The 23,237-nt window shown below is 40.0% G+C and overlaps 1 long non-coding RNA gene across 2 annotated transcripts in view; it reads left to right on the plus strand.

Annotated features, from left to right (window-relative positions):
• LOC122817247 overlaps positions 1–20,271 on the plus strand; it is a 59,473-nt gene extending 39,202 nt beyond the window's left edge. For both annotated transcript variants that reach the window (XR_006367178.1, XR_006367177.1), the window contains exon 3: positions 19,810–20,271. This is a non-coding gene — a long non-coding RNA (uncharacterized LOC122817247). The remainder of the gene's footprint in view (positions 1–19,809) is intronic.
• Positions 20,272–23,237: the final 2,966 nt, after the last annotated feature.

The raw sequence follows: 23,237 nt of genomic DNA on the forward strand, positions 1-23,237 counted from the left end.
GCATCTCACAATTCTGCTGGGGTAAAGTACAGAGGACTGTGGTAATATGTGAATGGTGGACCCTGGGAGACTGGCAACTTCATTAAGATAAGAATCCGGGAATTCATTTGGGAGAGGCTTGATAATCAGACAAGGGGCAAAAGGGAAAAAAAGATATTCTGTTGTAGTCTCCAGAAATAAATATGTTAAAGCAAGAGCTAAACTGTTACACATGAATTATTGCACTTTTAAACCAAGCTGGAAATTGTGGGTTTAAACAGAATGCTGGTCAGTGCAGATACATGATAGTAGTAAAGGGGGCTGGATAACAAGGGGAAGGAGTAGGATATTTAAGGAAATGGCAGTAGATGTAAATAGAGGCAAGGATGCTGGTAATAGAAGTGTAACTACACAATAGGAATATAGAAAGCTTGCAATGGAAGGCAGTAAATTAATAGCTGCAAGAGATGATAGGAAGAGCAAAGTTTATGACAAAGGGCAGTTGGACTAAGTAGGTGACCAAGAAAGGGCAAAGCGGATAGATTAAACTGACAGATGATTATAAAAAATGAGATGGGAAAAGACTAGTAATGTTTGGAATGAGAGGACTGAAATAGTCAAGGTAATGATGAACTGAAAAAAGTAATACATGCAAAAATTATGGTGGTATAAAGGCTTAGGTGGGAAGATAGCTGAGCTGGAATCACTGTTACTTTGAACTTGAGATGACCTGATTTGGATAACAAAGATGCTAGCCTTTGAAAGTAGGGATTTGGATTTAGTGTGCTGCTAGGTATGCAACCATGGAGGGATGGCAGGGTATGGGAGATGGAGAAAGTAAGGAAGAAGGCTGGGTCAGCAAGTGAAGGAAGAGGATGGTAATGAACTAATAGTAATCATTCTGGAAGTAGAACTGCATGAAGGAAATAGGGATAGTTAATACAGTAGCATCCTCATAGATCCCTTAGCAGTCATATGATTGTGTAGTTAGGAATAGAGCCATGGAATGGACCGGGGAAAGATTATGTTAAGAATTGAGATATCAGCCTTCCATATACAGGTTGTGGGTATCTTTTTCCACTGTATACAGTGAAAACTGCCTGCAGTATTCCATTTATAAGCTTTTGAGTAAAAGATGGTGGCTGAAAAAGGAAAATTCTGACACGTTCTGTTTAGGCAGGAATGAAGTAAAGGTTGTTTGGATCAGGTACACTGGCTGTTATTGACCAAACAGTATTATGGTTTGCGCAGGCTAGGAAAGAGAGACAAGAGAGGCCATAGATGCTAGAGAACCTGGATTATATGGTGTCTGACTATGAAAAACTAGATGATTGATAAAGATCAGGATAGGTAGGAATACAAAGGAGCAGAGCAGCTGTTGAGTACCATAATAGAGGAAGTTTAAGGGAAATACTGGAAAGGGTACTGTAAAAGAAAAAACTTCAAAGACCAATGCACGTTAGGTTCAAGCAAGGCACCCTTTATTACTTGCAGCAAGGAGACAAAGCATGTAGGTACAGGATTTGTCTGGTTCTTTGGTGATCAGTATATTATTCTTATACAGTTCTCTTCATGTCATACAGAAAATGTTACTATTCTATTGCTGACGTAGTTGGACACAGCTTTCTGTATGTTTCACAGAAAATGTTACCAGACTTATTGCTGACATGGTCAGATTATTTGCTGTCTTGCAAAAACATTTTGAGAAAAACAACCTGGCCTTGGGCTTATTTTAGCCCACCTTAACTTTTCAATTCTTCAATTGTACAGTTCTAATACATGTGTTACATTTTGTCTAGATTCAAGGTACATTTCTAGCTTTGGTACAAGTAATGCTGACTATGGTTTATACTTTCAAGCATCTATTGTTTTCTTTATCAAAGCTTCTAGCAGCTGCATATTTTCTCATGGCATAAGCAGAAATTAAATATCTCTTTAAGTTTCATGACATTAGCAGAAATGAAATGTCTCTTGTTAAGTTTCTAATAACTGTGCAGATTCATGCAGTGTGAACAGAATAAATGTATTAACCCTTGTAAACCTCGAGTGCACTAGGCATGCATATTACTATTATATATTTTTCTAACAGGTACCAAACCATAGAGGAAGAGAAAGATCATGTCCCTAGTGAAATAAGGTATGCTGTAAAACAATGTAAAACGCAGAAGCAAAGAAGAGTGGAGTGGTCAGTGGAAGAGTTGTATGGGGTCTTGAAGTAAAGTACTAAAGTGTGTTAAGAGGGGAAAAGGCAGAATGGGAAAAATAATTTTTGAAGGAGCAGTGACTGCTTTTTTCTTGTAGTAAGTACTACAAAGCAAGAAGGTAGGGAAAGTGTTTCACTAACCTGAGGCAAGTAGAAACAAACACATGCAGTATATCCAGTCCTTCAACAAGCTGCAGCAGGAAGGCACCCAAGGTGCAATGCTTATCCTTCCAGCTTCTCTGGTCTTTGCCACAGTGAAAGCAACATTTGACTGTTCTTAGTCTAGAGCTGGCTTCAAAATACAGCAATATGGGGTTCTTCTAGGACCAGTACTTGGATTATGGAATAGAAATATGAATTTTACATCCTTAAGGTTTTTGAGAAAGCAGTGTGACTGCCTCATACTTGAAACTACAGTATATTCCTGCCCCCCTGGGACAGTGGCAGGGAACCAGGGTAAAAACATGGACTTCCCAGTCCCTACAGTTTTGGTCTTGGTGTAAGCTGTATGGGATATCTCAAACCTGCAATGAGACATGAGCATCATTTGGCATCTCCCTACATACTAAAGTTGTTGTTACAGCTGTTTTTGACTATTTTACACCTGGGATCAGACCAGTCTGTAGTATACCTTCCTGCTAGAGGTGATGATAGGGAACCATGGTGTGAATTGCCACCTTCCAGACCACTATGCTCCCAGTCTTTGTGAAAACAGTGTTGAAATGTGTCACTCTGGGCCAGGAACAGGGTGGTTAGAAATATGTTTTCATTCTATGGAGAGTTGCTGGTGAAGATCTGGGATGAAAGTTTTGGCCTCCCTGATCTTCATGAACACTGGTACTAGTGTTAGGGAACAACAATGTATGTGGTCTTCCCCGGGGTTGAAGTTCATAGCCATGGTGTGAATCTTGTCTTTCCAGACTCTACTGTCTCAGTAATGATGACAAGAATAGAACTGGCCAGTTACAAACTCCGCAGTAAGTGCAGTAGCTGTGGTGTATGCATATTTTCCAGGGGCAGTGCTATGGTTTTGAATCTGGGCCTTCCAGTTTCTTGGACATCTGTCTGGGCCACAGCACCATTGGACTATCCTGAGCATATGACCAGGGACTTGTTGGGCAAGATATAGACTCCCCACACCTGTAATAAGGAACCAGAGTCATAATTGGAACCTTTCACACACTGTATTCCTGAGTACAGTAGCATCAGAGTATCCCAAACCATGGTTCATTTGTGTTGGCTGACAGTATATATGTTCCTTCAAGGAGCAGTGCCAGGTTGAATCTGAACCTCACACATCATATATTCTTAGTGATAGAAGCATTGCACTATCTTAGACCTGGGACTGGGTAGAGAGCAGAAATATATGCCTTTCAGTGGCAGTGGCAGGTAGTAAAGTTGAGAATCTTCTCCCAGATTCTGTAGTCTCTGTTTTGGACAGTCGTGTGTCATACTGTGTCAAATCAGAGGCAGAGTGATATATGCATTCAACCTTGGGGTGGTACCAAAACACCAGGTTAGGAATCAGCCTCTGTCTAAGCTATACCATCATTAGGCCATCACAGAAGTTGGGCAGTAAAATATGAGGTTCTTCCATTGTAAGTGAGAGGGACCCAGGATGTGAAGATGGGCCGTCCAAATGTGAAGAGATTTGAATAAGAGGGTGAAAGTATATTTTTTATCTGTTACTGGGTGCGGAATGAATGGCATTGGATGCCTTCATCCTTTGTATAGTGAATGGGACTAGGATGCAAATCTGGGCCTGCCTGACCATTCTGTAGGTTTGGTGAAACTTACATTGGAACATTTCAAAGCTAGTTGCAAGACTCTGTGAGAAAGCTCTGTATGAGTTCTGCTAGGTAATTGTGAGGGAACTACAGTATGACTGTAGGTCTCCCAGACTCTGTAGCTGTGGTCTTGCCAAATGTGATGTCAGACATTTCAGATTTAGTGCTAGATGTGGAAGATAGTGGTAGCATATGTGGCTTCCAGTGGTGGTGATGGTGGTACAAGGTGATACTCTTTCTTTCCTTTGGCCTTGGAAGGCATGGAGTCAGTGGAGTCTGTTCATCTGTAACCCACATATTGTGGAGAGTGCTATATGACTGACCCTTACTTAGAAGATGACATGTAGCTATTATGTAAATCTGAGCCTTCAAGACACCCTATCATCTTGATCTTTTCAAAAGTAATGTCAAGACAGTCTAGCACCAAAGGCCAGATGGAGGTTCCTCACTAAAAGAAAATAAGGTGTAAATAACATGTCGTATGCAAACTGCCTCAAAGCCATGTCCCTTTACTCAGTCTCATACAGACTACTGAGGGCAAGCTATGCCTAAACTACAAAGCATTCTATAATCCAGCCCTGATGAATCTGCTACACATTTGGAAAACAAATAACACTATTATTACTCGATCTAAGGATATTAACCTAGTCTGTGACAAACAAAACATGTTGGAGGGAATGGTATGTGTCTCAGAGATTACCCCCTTCTCAGGAACAGACTTCCCATTCATGTGAAACAGCTCTTCCTTAAGTCTCTTCAAACGTAGTTTGGACTAATGGATGGGAAATCGCAAATTCATCCATGGATTTTGACTGTGGTCCTTATAGACACAGGTAGCTTGTAGCTGTCCTAAGGGCAGGCATATACCAAATACCTTCTAGTGCTTGGGCACTGATAATTGGGAAAACTGTGGCATGCATGGCTAGACTTAAAAAGGCTGTAGTGCAATTAGCATAGTAACCTCATATGATGTGAAAAGCAGTTGTTCTAGGAGCCAGGAGGCAAATCATGGTGAGAATCTGTGCCTCCTAGACCATACAGTCTCGATGTCAATGACTGTAGTCCTAATATCTCCAATTCTGGGTCTGGAGTTTGTGAAACAGTAGGTTATGCAGTCTCTTGAGATGACAGGCAGAGCCAGGGTGTGAATATGTGCCTCCTTTCATATTATAGTCTTGGTTTTTGAGTTATGGGTGGTGTGTACAAAGGCAGAGACTTCAAGTAGCCTATTCATAGGGTCATAGGTTCATACTAGGCTAACTGCCCTTGTGGGCCATTTTAAGCCTAGCCAATTAACCCATGTGAGGATCAAACCCTGCACCTTGTGTCTGTAAGGCAAATATTTTAAACGTTATGCCAATCTCCCTGTTTTGGCACAGCAGTATGTGCACTGCCTATGATGCTGGCAACCAGGAATTAATTAGCAAACTGGGTAGTTGGAGTGTTTGCTAGAGGTAGGTTTGAGCAGCTGATGGCTAACTCATCAATCTCATCAAGGGAATTGCATCCTAACTGGGAATCTGTTGCAGCCCACTGTGGTACTGAATTGGACATTGAATCACACTTATCATCTTGACTTTTGGAATCACACAACACTAACAACATTAAAAACATTTGCTGTGAATGATCATCAAAACTGAATATGAAATTTGGACACTATCAAATGCCACAACATTTGTGACCATAAATATTTCCAAGTAGCTCTCTAGTGTAGCTATTCTAGTGACCAACCTATCCACGACAAAACAACCATGGCACACAATATGAGCATGTAGAAGGCATGGTCCAACAGAACAGTAACACTTAATTTAAAAAACTTTTAATAGAAAACTTAAACACTTTCGTCCTAAAATCTAGGACTTTTTCAGAAGTATTAAACAACAACCATTACAAGTTTAAATAATCTACCATAAAAGTCACATAACGACAAAGTTTCACAAAAATGTAAAGACATATACATAAAATAAAATCCTTTAGGTAACTAATTTTCCTTCACAATATAAATACTAAATACATCCAATAATCAGTTATAAAACATAAAATCTACAAAGACATAATTTAGTGTTTGTTAAAATTAAAAGCACTTGAAAGGTAGACATCAAATCATACTTACATGTTGGTTATTGTTTTCTGCCCTTTTTTGACCCCTTCGGCAAGGATGACCATCTGAAGTAGACTGGTGCCTCTACCTCTCTCTGACAGACCAGCTAACCTCTTAGACATAGGCTGCCAATGCATGAGCACAGTAGAGAAAGCATTAAACCACCTTTGAAATGGAGTGAGAAATCTAGATATTTTAACAGCATATCATCCAGTTCTGTTGCAGTGTTTTTTCCCCAAAACATGTAGGGGTAGGACATCTGCTGATGAAAACACATATGTGTACTCCTGTCCATGGTGCATTAATGTCTGCACTTCCCTCTGTGCATAAATGCCTCTGTCCATCCACCATTGGAGAGCAGCATTGTGCCACAAAAAAGTCACCCATTCCCTGATGTAAGTGAACTAGCCATTAAACACTCAAGCTTACCCCAGCTAGTCACTCCAGGTTGCAAATCAGTCTATGGTTGCTAGCACTGCAGGCAGAAGACATTCCTCAGCCTATAGTCAGTATTAAGTTTTTTGCCCATTGTATGCAGAATCCATCAGTCCTATTGTCTGGATAGTTTACTAAAGTCTTGAGTGGTCTTGTTGAAGTTTGTTACAGCCCTGACAATACAATAATAAGGTATTCTTGGCTACCTAAAGCAAGTAAAACTCATAACTGGGCTTCCATAGGCAGAAGGATCATTAATGAAGTGGGCACATTATTGTGGCTGCTGTTGACTTTATATAGGTTCATAGATTGGTACTAGGCCATCGGCCCTAATTCATAGATTCATAGATTAGTACTAAGCTAACTGCCCTTACGAGCCAATTAAAGCCTAGCCAATTATACCTTGTGAGACTCAAACCCTGCACCTTGTGTTTGTAAGGCAAACACCTTAACCATTAGGCCACCCTCCCAACCCTTACCCTAGGGCCTATACAAGCCTAGCCATAACAATTCCCTGAATATTTCTTCCCACAATATTTACTTCCCTGGACCCCTGTCTAGCAGGGCAACTGACATGATCCCAGGGGTGAATTTCCTATCTCCCATCCAATCATCAAGGTTCCTTTTGAAGAGGGCCAAGGAGGTGCTCTGCTTGACATGTATGGGTAGTCTGTTGCAGAGCATGGGGAGCCTCTGGGTCAGAAACCTATCCCTCCAGCATGTTTTGTTCATTGTGATGACAAGGTTTAGATCACTGGAGCATGTGGCTCTGAGGGATTGGGATTTCTTTAAGTGGAGCATGTCCAGCAGCTCAGGGTTTGACATGGCCTTGTATGTTAAGCAGAGATCGCCTCTGAGTAGACAATATGCCACAGAGTATAGCTGGAGTTTTTTTTAGATGGTCAGCATAGGGCATCTGCTTTAGGCCTGTGATTCTTTTAGTAAGGTATTTCTGCGGCCTTTCCAGCTGTTGCAGATGTCTTGTGAGGTACATACCAAACGGGGTATTGTACTCTATAATGAGTCTAATGAGAGATGAGTACAGTGGGACAATGACCTCCTTTTTTCTGGATGAAAAGCCCTTAGTGATGAGGTGTGCCACATAGAAGGATTTCCTGACTGTTGTGGCAATGTGATTATTGAAGGTGAGACCACTGTCCACCTGTGTCCCTAAGTCTCTCATCACACTTTCGGTGTTTAGTATACTGCCACCTATGTGGTAATTCATGGGTACATGTTTTTTCCCAAAGGGGATAACTATACATTTCTTGGCATTAAGCTTGAGCCCATGGCTCTGGCACCAAGCATCTGTTTCTGTAAGGCCCTTTTGTAGACTATCCACATTATTTGATCATAGTCCAAGTATACCAGTAAAATTCTGCTCCATACCTTCTGTGACACAAAAGCAGTCTGTAGCCAAGCATTTGATGCAGATGGGATGTCTGCAGCAGATGGCAGCTGTGCTTTCTTTTTTGGGTGAAATTTACAAAGCATTGCTGAGTGTAGTTGCATGCAGACGAGTTGCTTGTAGATGCAAACAGTTAAACTTGAGAATTCTGAGTAGTCTTTGCTGAGGGAAATGCAACATTTAAAGGTACAATGGCAAACAGTTCAGTGGAAAATTAAGTTAGAATTATGGGAAGTGTATAGGGGGCAACAATCTCCCTAGCAGCCTTAATACTTTAATGCATTTAATAGAACAGTCTACATTTTTTTATTTAAAGATAGCCAGTGCACTTTTTCTTAGATATTAAGTTAATGGTTTCTGAAAGCATACAAATGGTTTTTCATATCTGGGTGAGGAAGAGAGAGAAGAAAAGAACAAACAGCAGTCAATGTAAGTGGGAGAACAGACTGTAGTATGCACTTTAGCATGGGTAATCTTAATTGTATGTTAGATAATTCCTGTAAGTGCAGCTGTCAATTTGGGGCAAGTGTTCCCTTCCTGAGAGTTAAATGTCAAGTTTTGATGATGCACATAGTTTTATATATTTGTTCCAAGTTAATAGGGGATGGGGTGTTTTGACAAAGTATTTAGTTTTTTTTTTGTTTGATGGTTTTCATTAAGATAGAAAGTTTTGAAAAATGTGACAGATTCAAATGGAGATGAGAAGTAACTACTGTACAAAAGATCAGTGTGCCAAACAGTGTATGTATGTAACACAAAAGTTGAAAATACACATTAAAAGTAATTGTCATATATATATATATATATATATATATATATATATATATATATATATATATATATATATATATGTGTGTGTGTGTGTGTGTATATAAATAATGTTGGAACAATAGTGTGATGCCTATGAATATTATCCTGGAATGTGAATGGATTTACAGGTACAAGTGAAAAGGAAAGAGTGTTGAATTTTATTAAGAAATGCAGAGTGCAAACTGCAGTGCTGTAGGAGAGACATTTGGAAAGAAATGAGTATGTGAATATGACAGAGAATGGATATTGGACAGAAAATCAGTGGCAGAGAAAAAGGGGGAGTGATTATATTAATTGCTAGAGGGGCTTCAATTAAAGAGAAAAAAAGACAAAAAAATGGTAGATTTGTGGTAGTAAGGGGCTATTGGCAAGAGAGGAGGATTACAATGACATGTATTTATATTCCACTGAAAACTGCCATTATGGAGCTTAAGAAAATTATGGAAGACATAATCAGATTTCATCAGGGAATATTACACACAGAAATGGACTGGAATTTGATTTGCAATAGTGAGGATGTGTCAGAGCTCCTGGAAGGAACAATATAACAACAGAGGTTAGATTTCTGAAGAAGTTTATGAAAGTATTTGGTATAGAATTTGTGAATTCAGTAGTAGGAATTCTGACAGTATTTACATATTATTCACCAAGGTACAATAACTGGGCTAGACAACATAGAAGTTATATTTCACAGAACTTGTGCATTAAATTGAAAGCTTTGATGCACAATAAGTATTTCAGATTATGCATCAATAAAAACTAATTAAAAATGCAGAGTAATGAAGTAAAAATAAGATGCTGAAACGTCCCCACTTACCTGTTAAAAAATAGAGGAATTTAAGGAATGGTTAGTGGAAATTATTCAAGAGTTATTAGGGAAGATAGAAATATATTCAGACGTTGTAGCTAGTGACTGGGACAAGAAATGGAATACAAGACCTTCTGCCTTTTGCCCTGCTGTGATATTGGAAAAAGATAAGTGTTTATTTTCAATTGTTTTCTGCACTTCTGTTTTACTACATATCTCTGTAAGCTGTACAAATGTTTTTTTCTCCCACCCACCTGCCCAGTTATGGTGGTGGTCTTAAATCTTGGTCGGTTTGAGTTGCCTGCCTCTGGTATAAAGTTGATACTGGACAATCCCCCCAGTCACATTACACCAGTGCATTCTACTGTTTACAGTGAGAACTTGGTAAAGGCCCACCCCGTTAGCTTCTGAACCTTGAATTATCTCATCTTCTGTCTCTTCACTTTCTACTTAAAAAATGTAGCTCTTTCTACTTCATTTTGCTGTTTGCCATATTTATTACTGCTTGTTGGTAGCCTCACTAAATTGATGACAATATTCTACCGAATCACTGCTTTATTAGTGCTGTCTTTTACTGTTGTGATTTGTGAGCTACTTTCAAAGCAGTCTACTGATTAACTATATTTCATTGCTATCTACTGCAATTCATTACTGTGTAACTGCATTTTACTCCATTTTGTTGCTGTTTAACTGTATTTTTTCATACTGCAAGTGCTATTCTTTTCACTAGAAGTGATTAACCTGTGCTTCATTGTGAGTTTTTACTTACTGAGTTCTTAACCATAAAATTGAGTAGCATAGTCTAAATACAGGTCTGCATCATCCAGAGCTTCAGCTGCACGTTTTTAAACCCTTTTTAAGGTATTCCAGCTACAAGTTAACTGTTTTTTCCTGCAAAAAAAAAAAAAAAAAAAACAAAAAAAAAAGAAATGTTCTAAGCTTGTATTCTGCCTTTCCTGTTACTAGAGTAGTCCAGATACAGATTTGCTGTATCCAGCACTGCTTTGTAAGTTTCTGAGTTCCCCAAACATTTCTGTGGTAGAAGGAAGCCTTCCAGCTTATCAGTGGAAGTGGTAAGCACTAGGTAGCCTATCTACGGTATGACTCTGTCATTGTCCATGTGGTTGTGAATGACCTGAGATGCACCTCCCTGGACTACATGAAAAGAGACTCGGTGGAGCTCTCGAATCATGTGGCCTAGGCAGGTATGACCCTAGCCCTGAGCAGCATCCTACCATCACACAGAATGATACTGCAGTAGAAACAGAAAATGATTGACATCAACAATTGGCTAAGTTTCTGGTGTCATTGTAAGGGGATCCAGTATCTGTCTGCTTGGGATGACATGATTGACAGACCTCAATGCTTTGCTAGAGATGGCCTGCATCTGTCACCCTGGGTTTCCGGGTACTGGCTAAAGCTCTTGCCACCCCTGTAGTGCCTTTTTTAGGTGGTGTTCCAAAGACCAAATTACCACCATAACAGCTATAAATAAATTTAATCTGAGGGTCATGCTGCTCAATGGTAGAAGTCTAAATCTCAAGACGCACTCGCTCGAAGCACTTCTCAAAATGGAGAACATAGACGTTTGCGCTGTAACAGAGACCTGGTTTAAAGCAGCAGAAAGCACCCCTGCACTACCAGGCTATAACTCATTCTACACCTTTCGGCCCCAGAACATGGACCAAAGCTCCAAAGGTGGTGGTGTCTCCATATTCATAAAGGATGTGCACACCTCTAGTCTAGTAGCCCAGCATAACGCATCTGAGATACTCCAGGTACAACTAACATTGGGTAAGGTTATGATTTAGGTCGTAGCCTGCTATAGGCCCCCAGCCATGGCCCAAGACTCTCACTCCACATTCCTAAGCACCCTAGAAACTATTAAGATCCAAACCAACACTCGCATACTAGGTGACTTCAACTATCCCTCCATCAACTGGGAAAACTACTCATGCACCAATACACTGCTCCAGTGCTTCCTGGAATTCATCGATTCCAATGCCCTGGACCAGCTCATTCTTATCCCACTAGAGGAAGCAACATCCTTGACCTGGTTATTGCAAACATGGGCAACAGTTGCTCTACATCAATAGTCAATTCCTCCCTGGTTAGATCTGACCACAAACTAATCACCATGGGAATCTACATCTCACCCACACCCCCAGCAAAGGTACCACCATGAAAAACTTCTCAAAAACTGACTTTGGACTCCTAAAAACAGAGGTGACTAATTTCACGACACCCATGCCAGTGGAGAATAGATGCCCATGCCAGTGGAGAATAGATGCGTGACTGCCGAATCATACACCAATGCACTGTATGAAAAGGTACATAAATGCATGGAACTAGTCATACCCAACAGAAGCAAGATGCTCTCCTCCAAAAAAAGGAAGCCAATCTGGTGATCCCCTGCCATTAATAAACTCTACAACAGAAGGAAGAAACTATTGCAGAAAAAGGTGAAGTCCCAAGACTGGAAAAATTTCCTTATTAGCCTCATCAAAAACCTCCAAAGTCAGCTATGTAGGCAGAATTGTGGAAGACACTAAAAACAGCCACAAAGCCTTCTATAGTTATATCAAGAATCTCCATGGCAATACCGAGATTTGCTCGGAGTTACTGCATAATGGTACCTCCTATACTGAGCCAACAGATACTGCCAAAATACTGGCTGACAGATTCAGTGCCAACTTTACCCCTCTCTCCCCCCCTAAAGGACCAATCTCAATACCGGAAGAATCCCAGGCACCCAGCATTACTGCAGGACAGGTTACAGCTGCATTGTCCAAGGCCAAGAATACATCTTCCATGGGACCCAACAATATACCTGGCTGTGTTCTACATGAATTACAATGTGAACTGGCACCACATCTGTGTCCCCTGTTCACTCACAGCCTCACCTCAGGCTTTGTCCCTACTGACTGGCGCACTGCTACAGTCATCCCTGTCCATAAAGGAGAAGTGACTACACACCCTGGAAATTATCACCCCATTAGCCTGATCGTCATGATATGTAAGGCTATGGAGCACATCATCATGGACCTAATTAACAAGGATATAGGGAATCTCCAAACTCTAGATCCCACGCAATTTGGCTTTGTGAAAGGTAGATCATGCCTGCTCGACCTGGTTGACGTCTTTGAGTCAGTCACCAGAGCTGTGGATGATAGTAAGGCAGTTAATACAGCCTACCTTGATCTGGCCAAGGCTTTTGATACCATTCCTCACTCAGGAATTATTGATAAACTCATCAACCCCTATATCGTTAGGTGGGTTGCAAATTGGCTCAGAGACAGAATCCACAGTGTGAAAGTATTAGCCTCCAAGTCAGACTACCAACCAGTCACGTGTGGGTTGAATCCTCCGGGCGGACCACGCGGACCCCACCCGTTTACCTCTGAACGGTTTCACGCCCTCTTGAACTCTCTCTTCAAAGTTCTTTTCAACTTTCCCTTACGGTACTTGTCCGCTATCGGTCTCATGCTGGTATTTAGCCTTAGATGGAGTTTAGTTCGCGGTCTTCTCCTGTTTAGCATCTACTTCTTAGAAGTCCAGGCCAACATGGAAGGACTCGGGCTGACCAAGTTCTGCAAGCTGAGAGAAATTATTAACTCCCCAGGTGATGCAGACACCCTACAGAAAGGCCTCACTGAGAGCAATGACCGGTGTTGAAACCATGGCTTTAAGCTTAATGCCAAAAAATGCGTCATCATCCCCTTTGGGAAAAACTTGGTTCCCACTAATTACCACATCAATGGGAGCCCACTAAACACTGAAGGTGTTATAAGAGATCTGGGGACACAGGTTGACTGCAACTTCTCCTTCGACCACCCCATTGCCACTGGTCAGAAAGTCCTTCTCTGTGGCACTTCTCATTACCAAGGGTTTTGCATCCAGAAAAAAAGAGGTCGTCATTTCTCTCTACTCTTCCCTCATTAGACCAGTCATAGAGTATAATGCCCCCATTTGGCATGTACCTCACTAGATACCTGCAACAGCTGGAGAGGCCACAAAAGTAACTCACGAAGAGGGATCCTAGGCCTTAAACAAATGTCCTACATGGACAGACTCAAAAAACTCCAGCTATTCTCTGTTTCATATCGTCCACTAAGAGGCGATCTCTGCTTGACTTACAAGGCCATGTCTGACCCAGCTCTGTTAGAAATGCTACATCTAAAGAAATCCCAATCCCTCTGAACCACACGCTCCAGAGACCTTAACCTCATTACCAGAATCAACAGAACATGCTGGAGGGACAGGTTCATAACCCAGAGACGGCCCATGCTCTGGAATAGACTTCCTATACATGTCAAGCAGAGCACATCATTGGCCCTCTTCAAGAGAAATCTTAATGAGTGGATGGGAAATATAAAGTTCACCCCAGGGATCACTCCAGTGGCTCTACCTGATAGAGGCACTGGGAACTAACGTTGGGTGGCACAATGCCAGGGCACTTCTATGGGCTAGGCTTGTAAAGGCTCCAGGGCCATTAGCCTAGTACACACCTATAAACCAAGGGAAAAACTGCACAAGAAATAAACCAAAGCAGGCTACACAGTCCGGATGAGTCAGAAGGAACATACTCCATATCTTTTCTTCTCCAGAAGTGGAGTACGTGCCTTCAAACTCACCCAGATTGCACAGCATGCTGTTTTTCTGCAATGGAAATGGATTTTAAAAATGAGGGTAGAAATAAAAAAGAGATATGGTTAAGGAGTAGCAGAAATGAATTAGATGGGCTGACAAAGGTTAAAGAGGTTTATATCACTTCAGCAAAGTGACAGTCCAGCGAACTGCATTGCATCAGAAACACCGTTCATCAAAATCCGCCCTTGTGGAGAGCTGCACTCCCCGCTAATTATATATACCAACTCCGAGATCACACTACAGTGGGGAACGGACAAATTTCCTGATCTGCACTGTACCGCAATCTCAGTATGAATAGTTCAACGAACTACGTGTTCTTTGTAAGTGAACCGAAAATGCTGTTTGCTGAACTGAATTTTCTCTGAAGTGCTATAGACCCAGTTAAAGTATTGCATAATAAGGGGAATCTCACAGAACAAGAAGAGGACCAAATGCTGAGTGCAAAAGAGAAAATAAGGTAGTATCTGTATAACATGCATGAGTTTAGAAATGTTGCTGTTAAACTATTTTTTTGATAATGGCTCCAAAGAACACAAACTTTTAGCAGAGCAAGTTAGCAACAGAAAGTTGAACAGGTGGTCGCCAAACTTAGGGAACCTATAACAAATAAATAAATAACCCGAGATCCTGTAGAGATTTTAGAGATTACAGAATGTTATGAAATTATATATAAAACAGAGAAATGTAGATATCAAGAAAGAGTACAAATGAAAATATTTATGGAAGACTTATTTATGCCAAGGTTAGAGGTGGACAAGGATCTATAACAATTAAAATAAGAGATGATGAAATAAAATAGTGATGCATAATCAATCTTCAGGAAAGTCTGTAGGAACAGATGATATTTCTGTGGAAAGCAGAAGGAAAGAAAGTGATGAAGATGTGGAAATTTTTTGTTTAACAGTATTTGAAAACGAGAAGCACCAACATCTTGGAAGAAAGCTGCGGTGGGTGCATTACCTAAAGACAGCAAAGACCCTTCAGGCCCTGCTTTATATAGACCCATTTCAATTTTAAACCACAATTATAAAGTGGTTGTCTGTGCTAGCTAAAAGAATGGCAAAGGTGTTGCCAAAATTGATATTGACTGGTGTGGTTTTGTGGAGGGAATTGAAACATTTGACAACCTTAATGCAACAGGGATGTTGGATGGTGCAGTGGTGAAGTGGTAACATTGTCGCCTCAGAGTAAGAGGTTTTCTGGTTCCATTCTCATCTGGGGTGCCTTCTGTGCGGAGTCTGCATGTCCTCCCTGCAATTGTGTGGGTTTCCTCTGGGTGCTCCGGTTTCCTTCCATGTTACAAAGACATGCGTCTGGAGCATTTTCTCCCCAGGCCTCCAGTGAAAATTGGCTTTGCTCCAAGTCAGAGTTTCCCGGTTAACAAATGATAAATAAAATAAAATAACAGTTATGACCACAGGGAAGCAGAATGAAAGAAACTAGCTTTGTTGTTGGTGGGTCTTGATGGAGACAAAGCATTTGATAGAGTCAGCTGGGATTTCATTGGAAGCATTTGCATTCCCTGAGACAATAAGGTTAATTAGAAGGATATATATGAAGGATCAGAGGCAAGAATTAAAGTGTGCTTGTGTTTGAACAGAGGAACCAGGCAACCTGTTAATATATGTTTGCCTATGTCTTAAGTGGTAGCTTAATAAAGGTGTTAAAAAAGACACTGGGTGAGTTATTGGATACATGGCTCCAAGGAGAATTATAGCAATATGGAGGGGAAAGTGTATCCTAAATGACTGGAAAATAAGCATTCTATTGTCAGTGTACAAGAACAGAAGGGATGTTCACAACTGTAGGCAGTATAGAGGTATGAAACTTCTTTTACACTGCATAAAAGTGCTATAGAAGGTGATTAAACAAATATGCAGAGTACTTGAAAGCTAGATGGGAGATAAGCAATTTGGATTCAGAACAGGATGCAGCACAACAAGCCGGATGTTTGCAAGGAGACAAATGGTTGATAAGATAGAGAATCCAACTGGCCATTCCTAGACTTTGAAAAGAGATATGACAGGGTCCAAAGAAAGCTAATTTTGGGCAGTTCTGTGATGATACAAAGTCCAAAAAACATCAGTAGAATTAGTATATGTTTATGTAGTAGGACCCAGTGACACAAGTACAGTGTTTGGATTGTGAGAGAAGTTTCCATGATCAGTGGGTGTGCATCAGGATTCATCTTTGAGCCCACTACTGCTCATAGTGATAATGGACTACATTAACAAACAGCTTGGGGAAACAGATCAACAAAGCTGCTGTATACAGACAATGAGGCATTACAGGTAGACTCAGAACAATAACTTCAGCAAATGATAGGGGAATGGAATGAAAGGGATGAAACTCATTATAGAGAAAACTGTTGTGATGTCAGCAAATGAGAAAATCAGAATAAACTACACCTGTACCTCAAAGTGTTAAAAAGGTTAAGCTTCCCTTGTTATGGTCTATTCTAGCAGTGGCTAGGAAAATAATAACCAGAAATTGGATTTCAGATACACCTCCTTCGTTCAATGAATTTAAAAATGTTATGAATATAGTGTGCCATATGGAAATAAACACAATTAGGTCAAGAACAACTAGAAAAACATCTTATTATATTGTATGGGATAATTTACAAAATTTGTTAAAAAAATCCTAATTTCAATAGCATGGTATTTTAGTTTAATTAATTGATCTGATTGTAGTGGATGTCTTTGTAAATACTTTAGTTGTTTTGTTGAATGTTATAATCATATCTATTTTTAATTACTTGTATAAAATTGTTATGATATTTCTCTTGTATGTTAAAACAATAAACCTGTTTTGAAAAAAAAAAAGAAAATCAGAATAAACTGAAAATGAAGATAAGGGAAAATAGTGGAACAGGTTAATAACTTCAAGTATCTGGGAGGTTTGACTGAGGGGAGGGAAAAAATGAATTTGGAGGTCAAAGCTAGAACATAGGGAATTGTAGCAAACTGGCTGATAGTGTTAGGGGTAGTGTGTGTGGCAAAAGAATGACAAAGAATCTGAGAAGTAAGATGTACAAAACAGTGGTGTGCCCAATACTACTGCATAGCTGAGAAATCTGGACAGTGATGCCAGAGCAGTTGAGAAAGCTACAGGTGATGGAAATTAAGTGCCTGAGATAGGTGGTAGGATACATGCTGTGGAGCAGATGAAGACATGAAGACATCAGAGCAGAAGCCAAAGTAGTCACAGAGAAGGTCAAAGAATAAAGATGCAGTGGTTTGGGCACACATACAGGGAAACATAATTCAATCTAGTGAACAAGATTTGAGAAAAAGAGGATGATGCCAAGAGGAAACAAGGCTGACCAGCAAAAAGATTGTTGCAAGTCTTCTCTCATGCAGTTCTTCAGTCAGCCATGACCATTGGAGAAGGTATGATAGTGGCAGTGAATCAAGAAAGATTGTGACACTGGACATGACACCATAGGTTCATAGGTTGGTACTAGGCTATCGGCCCTAGGGCCTATACAAGCCTAGACATAACAGTTCCCCTGGCTATTTCTTCCCACAGTATTTATTTCCCTAAACCCCTGTCTAGCAGGGCGACTGACGTGATCCCCGGGGTGAATTTCCTATCTCCCATCCAGTCATCAAGGTTCCTTTTGAACAGGGCCAAAGAGGCGCTCTGCTTGACATGTATGGGCAGTCTATTCCAGAGTCTTGGGAGTCTCTGGGTCAGGAACCTATCACTCCAGCATGTTTTGCTCATTGTGATGACAAGGTTTAGATCCCTGGAGCGTGTGTCTCTGAGGGATTGGGATTTCTTTAATGCAGCATGTCCAGCAGCTCTGGGTTTGACATGGCCTTGTATGTTAAGCAGAGATCGCCTCTGAGCAGACGATATGCAACAGAGTATAGGTGGAGTTTTTTTTTAAATGTTCAGCATAGGGCATCTGCTTTAGGCCTGTGATTTTTTTTAGTGAGGTATTTCTGCAGCCTTTCCAGTTGTTGCAGATGTCTTGAGAGGTATGTACCAAACAGGGCATTGTGTTCTATAATGGGTCTAATGAGGGATGAGTACAGTGGGACAATGACCTCCTTTTTTCTGGATGAAAAGCCGTTAGTGATGAGGTGTGCCACATAGAAGGATTTCCTGACTGTTGTGGCGATGTGGTTATCGAAGGTGAGACCACTGTCCACCTGTGTCCCTAAGTCTCTTATCACACTTTCAGTGTTTAGTGTACTGCCACCTATGTGGTAATTCATGGGTACATGGTTTTTTCCCAAAGGGGATAACTATACATTTCTTGGCATTGAGCTTGAGCCCATGCCTCTGGAACCAAGCATCTGTTTCTGTAAGGCCCTTTTGTAGAATATCCACATAATTTGGGGATTCAATAATGGCTCCCAGTTTGCAGTCATCTGCGATCTTTGTTAGCCAGAGTCCCTTAGTGTTGGCCTGTACTTCAGAGAAGTAGATGCCAAACAAGAACAGTCCCAGGACTGAACCCTGAGGTACTCCACTTGTCTGGAGCTGGATTTGGAGTCGGCTACTTTTACAATGTGGGTTCTGTCAGTAAGCCAGTTGGAAACCCATGGAGTGACGTAGGGATTAATGCCCAGCTTAGTAAGTTTATCTATGATCCCAGAGTGGGGGATGGTGTCGAAGGCCTTGGCGAGGTCCAGATAGGCTGTGTGGACCACCTTACGCTTGTCCATGGCTCTGGAGGCTGATCTAAAGAAGTAAATCAGGTTCAGGAGGCAAGATCGGCCCTTCACGAACCCAAACTGCATGTAGAAAATAGGGAAAATGAAATTGTTGATGATCGTGATGTCTGAAGTCAATGTTTGTCATGTTTTTTTTTTTCCTTAAGACTTTTATTTTGTAATGTCCATCTATAGTATTATTGCTCTTTAGTCTGCTGAGGTTAAAAACTGGTCTTATTCATCCTGGAACTTGTAGCATCATCTATCAGAGTTGCCCACTTTTGCTGTGGAGATATCTGAGACATTTTCTTCTGTTCCTTTGTTAATGTGTTACTGACTGACTAAATATTAAAATTGCCCTCAATTCATTAAAAGCAATTGAAATGTTATAGCACAGAAAGGAAATTATCATAAATTGGAGTAGAGGAGGATATGTTTAGATTAAGGATCACTGCAGACTACCCAAACTTACAGACATGGGAAAATATCAAAGTTATTTCAAAAGAACCTTTCTAGAAAATGTAAAAAATATATAGATTTTTTTCCTCAAAATATGTTGCATAAGACAGCATGCTGAAGGTGTACTTGCTGTAGCAATTTTATCAAACTGGCATTTGATTTCTATGATCTCTAGTGAAAAAATGGCATAATATGCCGTTTTTCTTTCTATTTTGATGCAATGTAACAGGTGATTTATACCTGTCTAAAACAGTTCAGAAGATGTCACAGCTAAGTTACATCATGTTGAACATTGCAAGTTAATTGATGTAAAGTAAAACTATGTGGAGTCTGAAGGAGCATGAAAGTTACAGCAGAATAATTTATAGCATGAAAGAAGTTTCAGACGGGTGATATGAGAGGACAGATGTCACTAACTGGTTAAAGCGTCAATTGGTACTTCACTTTTTTTTTTACTATGGTGGTTAACATATATTTTATTGAATTTGTTTGTTTCTTTTAGGATTGTCCAGTTCAATGTGCAGAAATCTGAATGACCAAAAGTGCAAGGAGGAAATACCTGCTAATTTGAAGACTCATCCATGAGATTTTAGCATACACGTGTTGCAGTGGTTGTGAAGAAATTTCATTAAGGCACATGAAATCTTTTTTGAACAGTACACCTGTTAGTTTCCTATAACAAGTGTGTCATAAAAAGGGGAAACAATGATTTGAGCAGTGAATTACCATTCAAAAGTCATGAAGACTAGAGAAAAATTGTTTTACCATGAAAGGATATATGTTTAGAGGGTATTTTTCATACATCATATGCCCTAAACCTTTCTTTATGTTATAGGCTATTTTATGAAGTGTTTTGCGCAGTGGGAAACACTTAAAGGCATGGGTTTTGAAAAGATTTGACAGTACTTATTGAATGCTTTAAGGACTTGCTACCACATAGAAGCATTAAATCATACTGGTTCGACATAAAGTTGACGTTTATGCATGATAAGGTTAGAGAATTGTTAATGGTGAATGTATTATACGTTACTAATTATAGGTTACTAATGACTTTTTAAAAAAACTAGCCTATTGCACAAAGAAAGGAAAGCACAAACATATAGTAAAGCAAAGGGGTTGGTATAGAACTGCAGAAGCTTGATGGCTGGTAAGCTACAGAAGTAATCAGAAGTACCCAGGAAAACTAACACAATGCAGAAAATTATGTGGTTAGTCAAAGTCAAAGAAAACTTTATTGTCATTCAGAACTACACCACAGTGTAGACGAATGAAACTGAGAAGCTTCGTTCCCAGTGCAAAAGCATGCATACAGGGAAGACGAATAAAATAACATAATAAAAGTAAAAATCAAATAAGATAATAATATAATGAGCAGACACACTTTACATATAAATAGAATTGATTAACAACATGTGCATGACATTGCTATAACATAAGAACTAAGCAGCATATGGAATGGTCAGCATGAATATTGCACAGTGTGATTTATATTGCACTTCACAGAGTCCTATGGTAAGGTAAGGTGTGACCCGTTAAATATGCACACCAGTTAGTTACTGCACAAGAAAAAGCTTAATACTTATAGTGCAACAAAGCCTGGATATGTAAGAATCTGTACAGGCAGCTTCATATAAATAGCATAATTATGTGGTAAGAGGAGAAGAATGCACTGACAGTCTCCTAGCTCATTTTTCACAAGAGTTATGTAGTCTGATGGAAAGAGGAAAGAAACTGTTGTTAAGTCTATAAGTCCTGCAGTGCATACTTCTGTATCTCCTACCCGAGGAAAGGTGGGAGAACATACCATTTGCAGGAAGTAAAGGATCATTGCATATCTTCCTACCTCTACTGATGCAGCATGAGTCATGTAGGTTTTCCAGAGGTGCAAGAGAGGAAACCAATGATTTTCTTTGCTGCCCTTACAACTCGCCTAAGAGCCTTACGATCGGAGGTGTTGCAGCCCCATTACCAGACAGTGATGTTATTGATGAGGATGCTTTCAATGGTACTCCTGTTAAAAGTTTGGAGGATGGTCTTCAAAAGTTTTGCTTTCCTCAGTTTCCTTAGGAAGTGCAAGCGTTGCTGAGCTTTTCTGACCATGTAAGATACATGGACTGACCAGGACAGGTCCTCAGTGATATATAATAACAGAAACATTGTACTTTTGAACCTTTCCACTGTCATCCCTTTCATCTCTAGAGGCTGGTGTGGTTCTTGAGACCTTCTGAAATCCTTAGTCTTGCTGACGTTCAGCACTAAGTTGTTGTCACACCAGCCCAGCAGATGTTCGATCTCATTCCTGTAGGCCATCTCCTCTCCGTCTCTGACCAGACCTGTGACTGTGGTGTCATCCGCAAATTTGATGATTTTATGGGATTCATGTCTGGCCATGCAGTCATGTGTCAGCAAGGTGAATAGGAGAGGACTTAAGCCACACCCCTGTGGTACTCCTGTATTCGGGATTATGCTTTCTGATCTGTTGTCACTCACACAGACCCTTTGAGGCCTTTCCGTGAGGAAGCTTAGAATCCAATTACATAAGAGGGAGTTGATGCCCATCTGTAGTAGTTTCATTATCAGATTCTGAGGGATGACAGTATTCAAGGCAGAACTGAAGTCTATGACTATTAGTCTTGTGTAGCAGTTCTTGCCTTCCAAGTGGGTCAAAGTTTCGTGGCCTGCTAGGATGATGGCGTCCACTGTACTACAGTTCGTCCTGTATGCAAACTGCAATGTGTCCAGAGTCACTGGTATGCTTGAGGCTATGTGATCTTTAACCAGCTTCTCATAGCATTTCATCACTGTCAAGGTTAAAGCCACTGGTCAGTAGTCATTTAGAGGTGTTGGTTGTGGTTTCTTGGGTAAGGGAATGATGGTTATCTTCTTGAAGCATTTTGGTACACTGGCTAGTTGTAGAGAAATACTGAAGATGTCTTGGTATCATGGGATCAAACACACAGAAATGACATGCTTTAATTGCTATAGGATAATGTAATGTGTGACTTTTTCAACGCATACACTCTGGTTCGGGCTTTTAAGTCTGTTGAGCAAAATGGCTATACTTTTCATTTGCTTCAAATATACTGCAAAACCCTTGATGTTAACTTTGTATAATGTTAGAAGCAGGTAAGTTCTTTTTTTTCTTTTCTCTAGCAAATGTTGGTGCAGTAGCAGTAGGATTAAATGTATGACTTATAAGATTTTTTTTTTTATTTTTGATCAGTAATTTCATACAGATCATTATTTTTTTAACAAGGGTAAACAACTCAGTTTTATTTACTAATATTTCAAATAAGATAATTAATACGGAACAGCTGTGTCCAGTTTAAATCACATCATGCTTAAATTCACTGTTTTGATGAGTTCATATTTAAAGCACCAGGCAAAGATAATATTTGATAAGTAAAAAATCTTTGATCTGGGCATAATTCAGCAAGTTAATTCTCTTTTTATCAATGGCAAATCCTGATGATATTATATTTGGCACATTTTCAAGCATTTGTGCTATGAGCATCTTAATAACTGTTGAAAATCTATTACTCAGAGATTTCAGAAATTCTGTCCACCTTATTGGGACATAACACATTCTAAATTTTTTGAAAAAGAAAAGGACAACATTTAGAATGTGGGAAAAGTATAGAAGGGGAAAACAAAAAGTATAGGTACTGTTGTTGTTGATAGTGTGGTACTATATGCAGGTTTAAGATTGGCTGATATGATTAATCATTTTATTGCAAGTGCTGCTATCGGAAAAGTTTATTATGAGTTAGACATCATACAGAAGATGCTACCGAGTGTCCAACTTTTAATGTGGACACAGAGAGCAAATCTTTTGGATGAATAAGATATGATAGTGGTCTAGGTCCTGATAATTTTCCAAAATATTTCCGGCCCATCTGTTTAAAATATATTTCTTTAACTATTACATTA

The sequence above is a fragment of the Protopterus annectens genome, chromosome 12.part0, assembly GCF_019279795.1.
Source record: "Protopterus annectens isolate FY-2018-M chromosome 12.part0, PAN1.0, whole genome shotgun sequence".
NCBI classification, from domain to species: Eukaryota; Metazoa; Chordata; order Ceratodontiformes; family Protopteridae; genus Protopterus; species Protopterus annectens.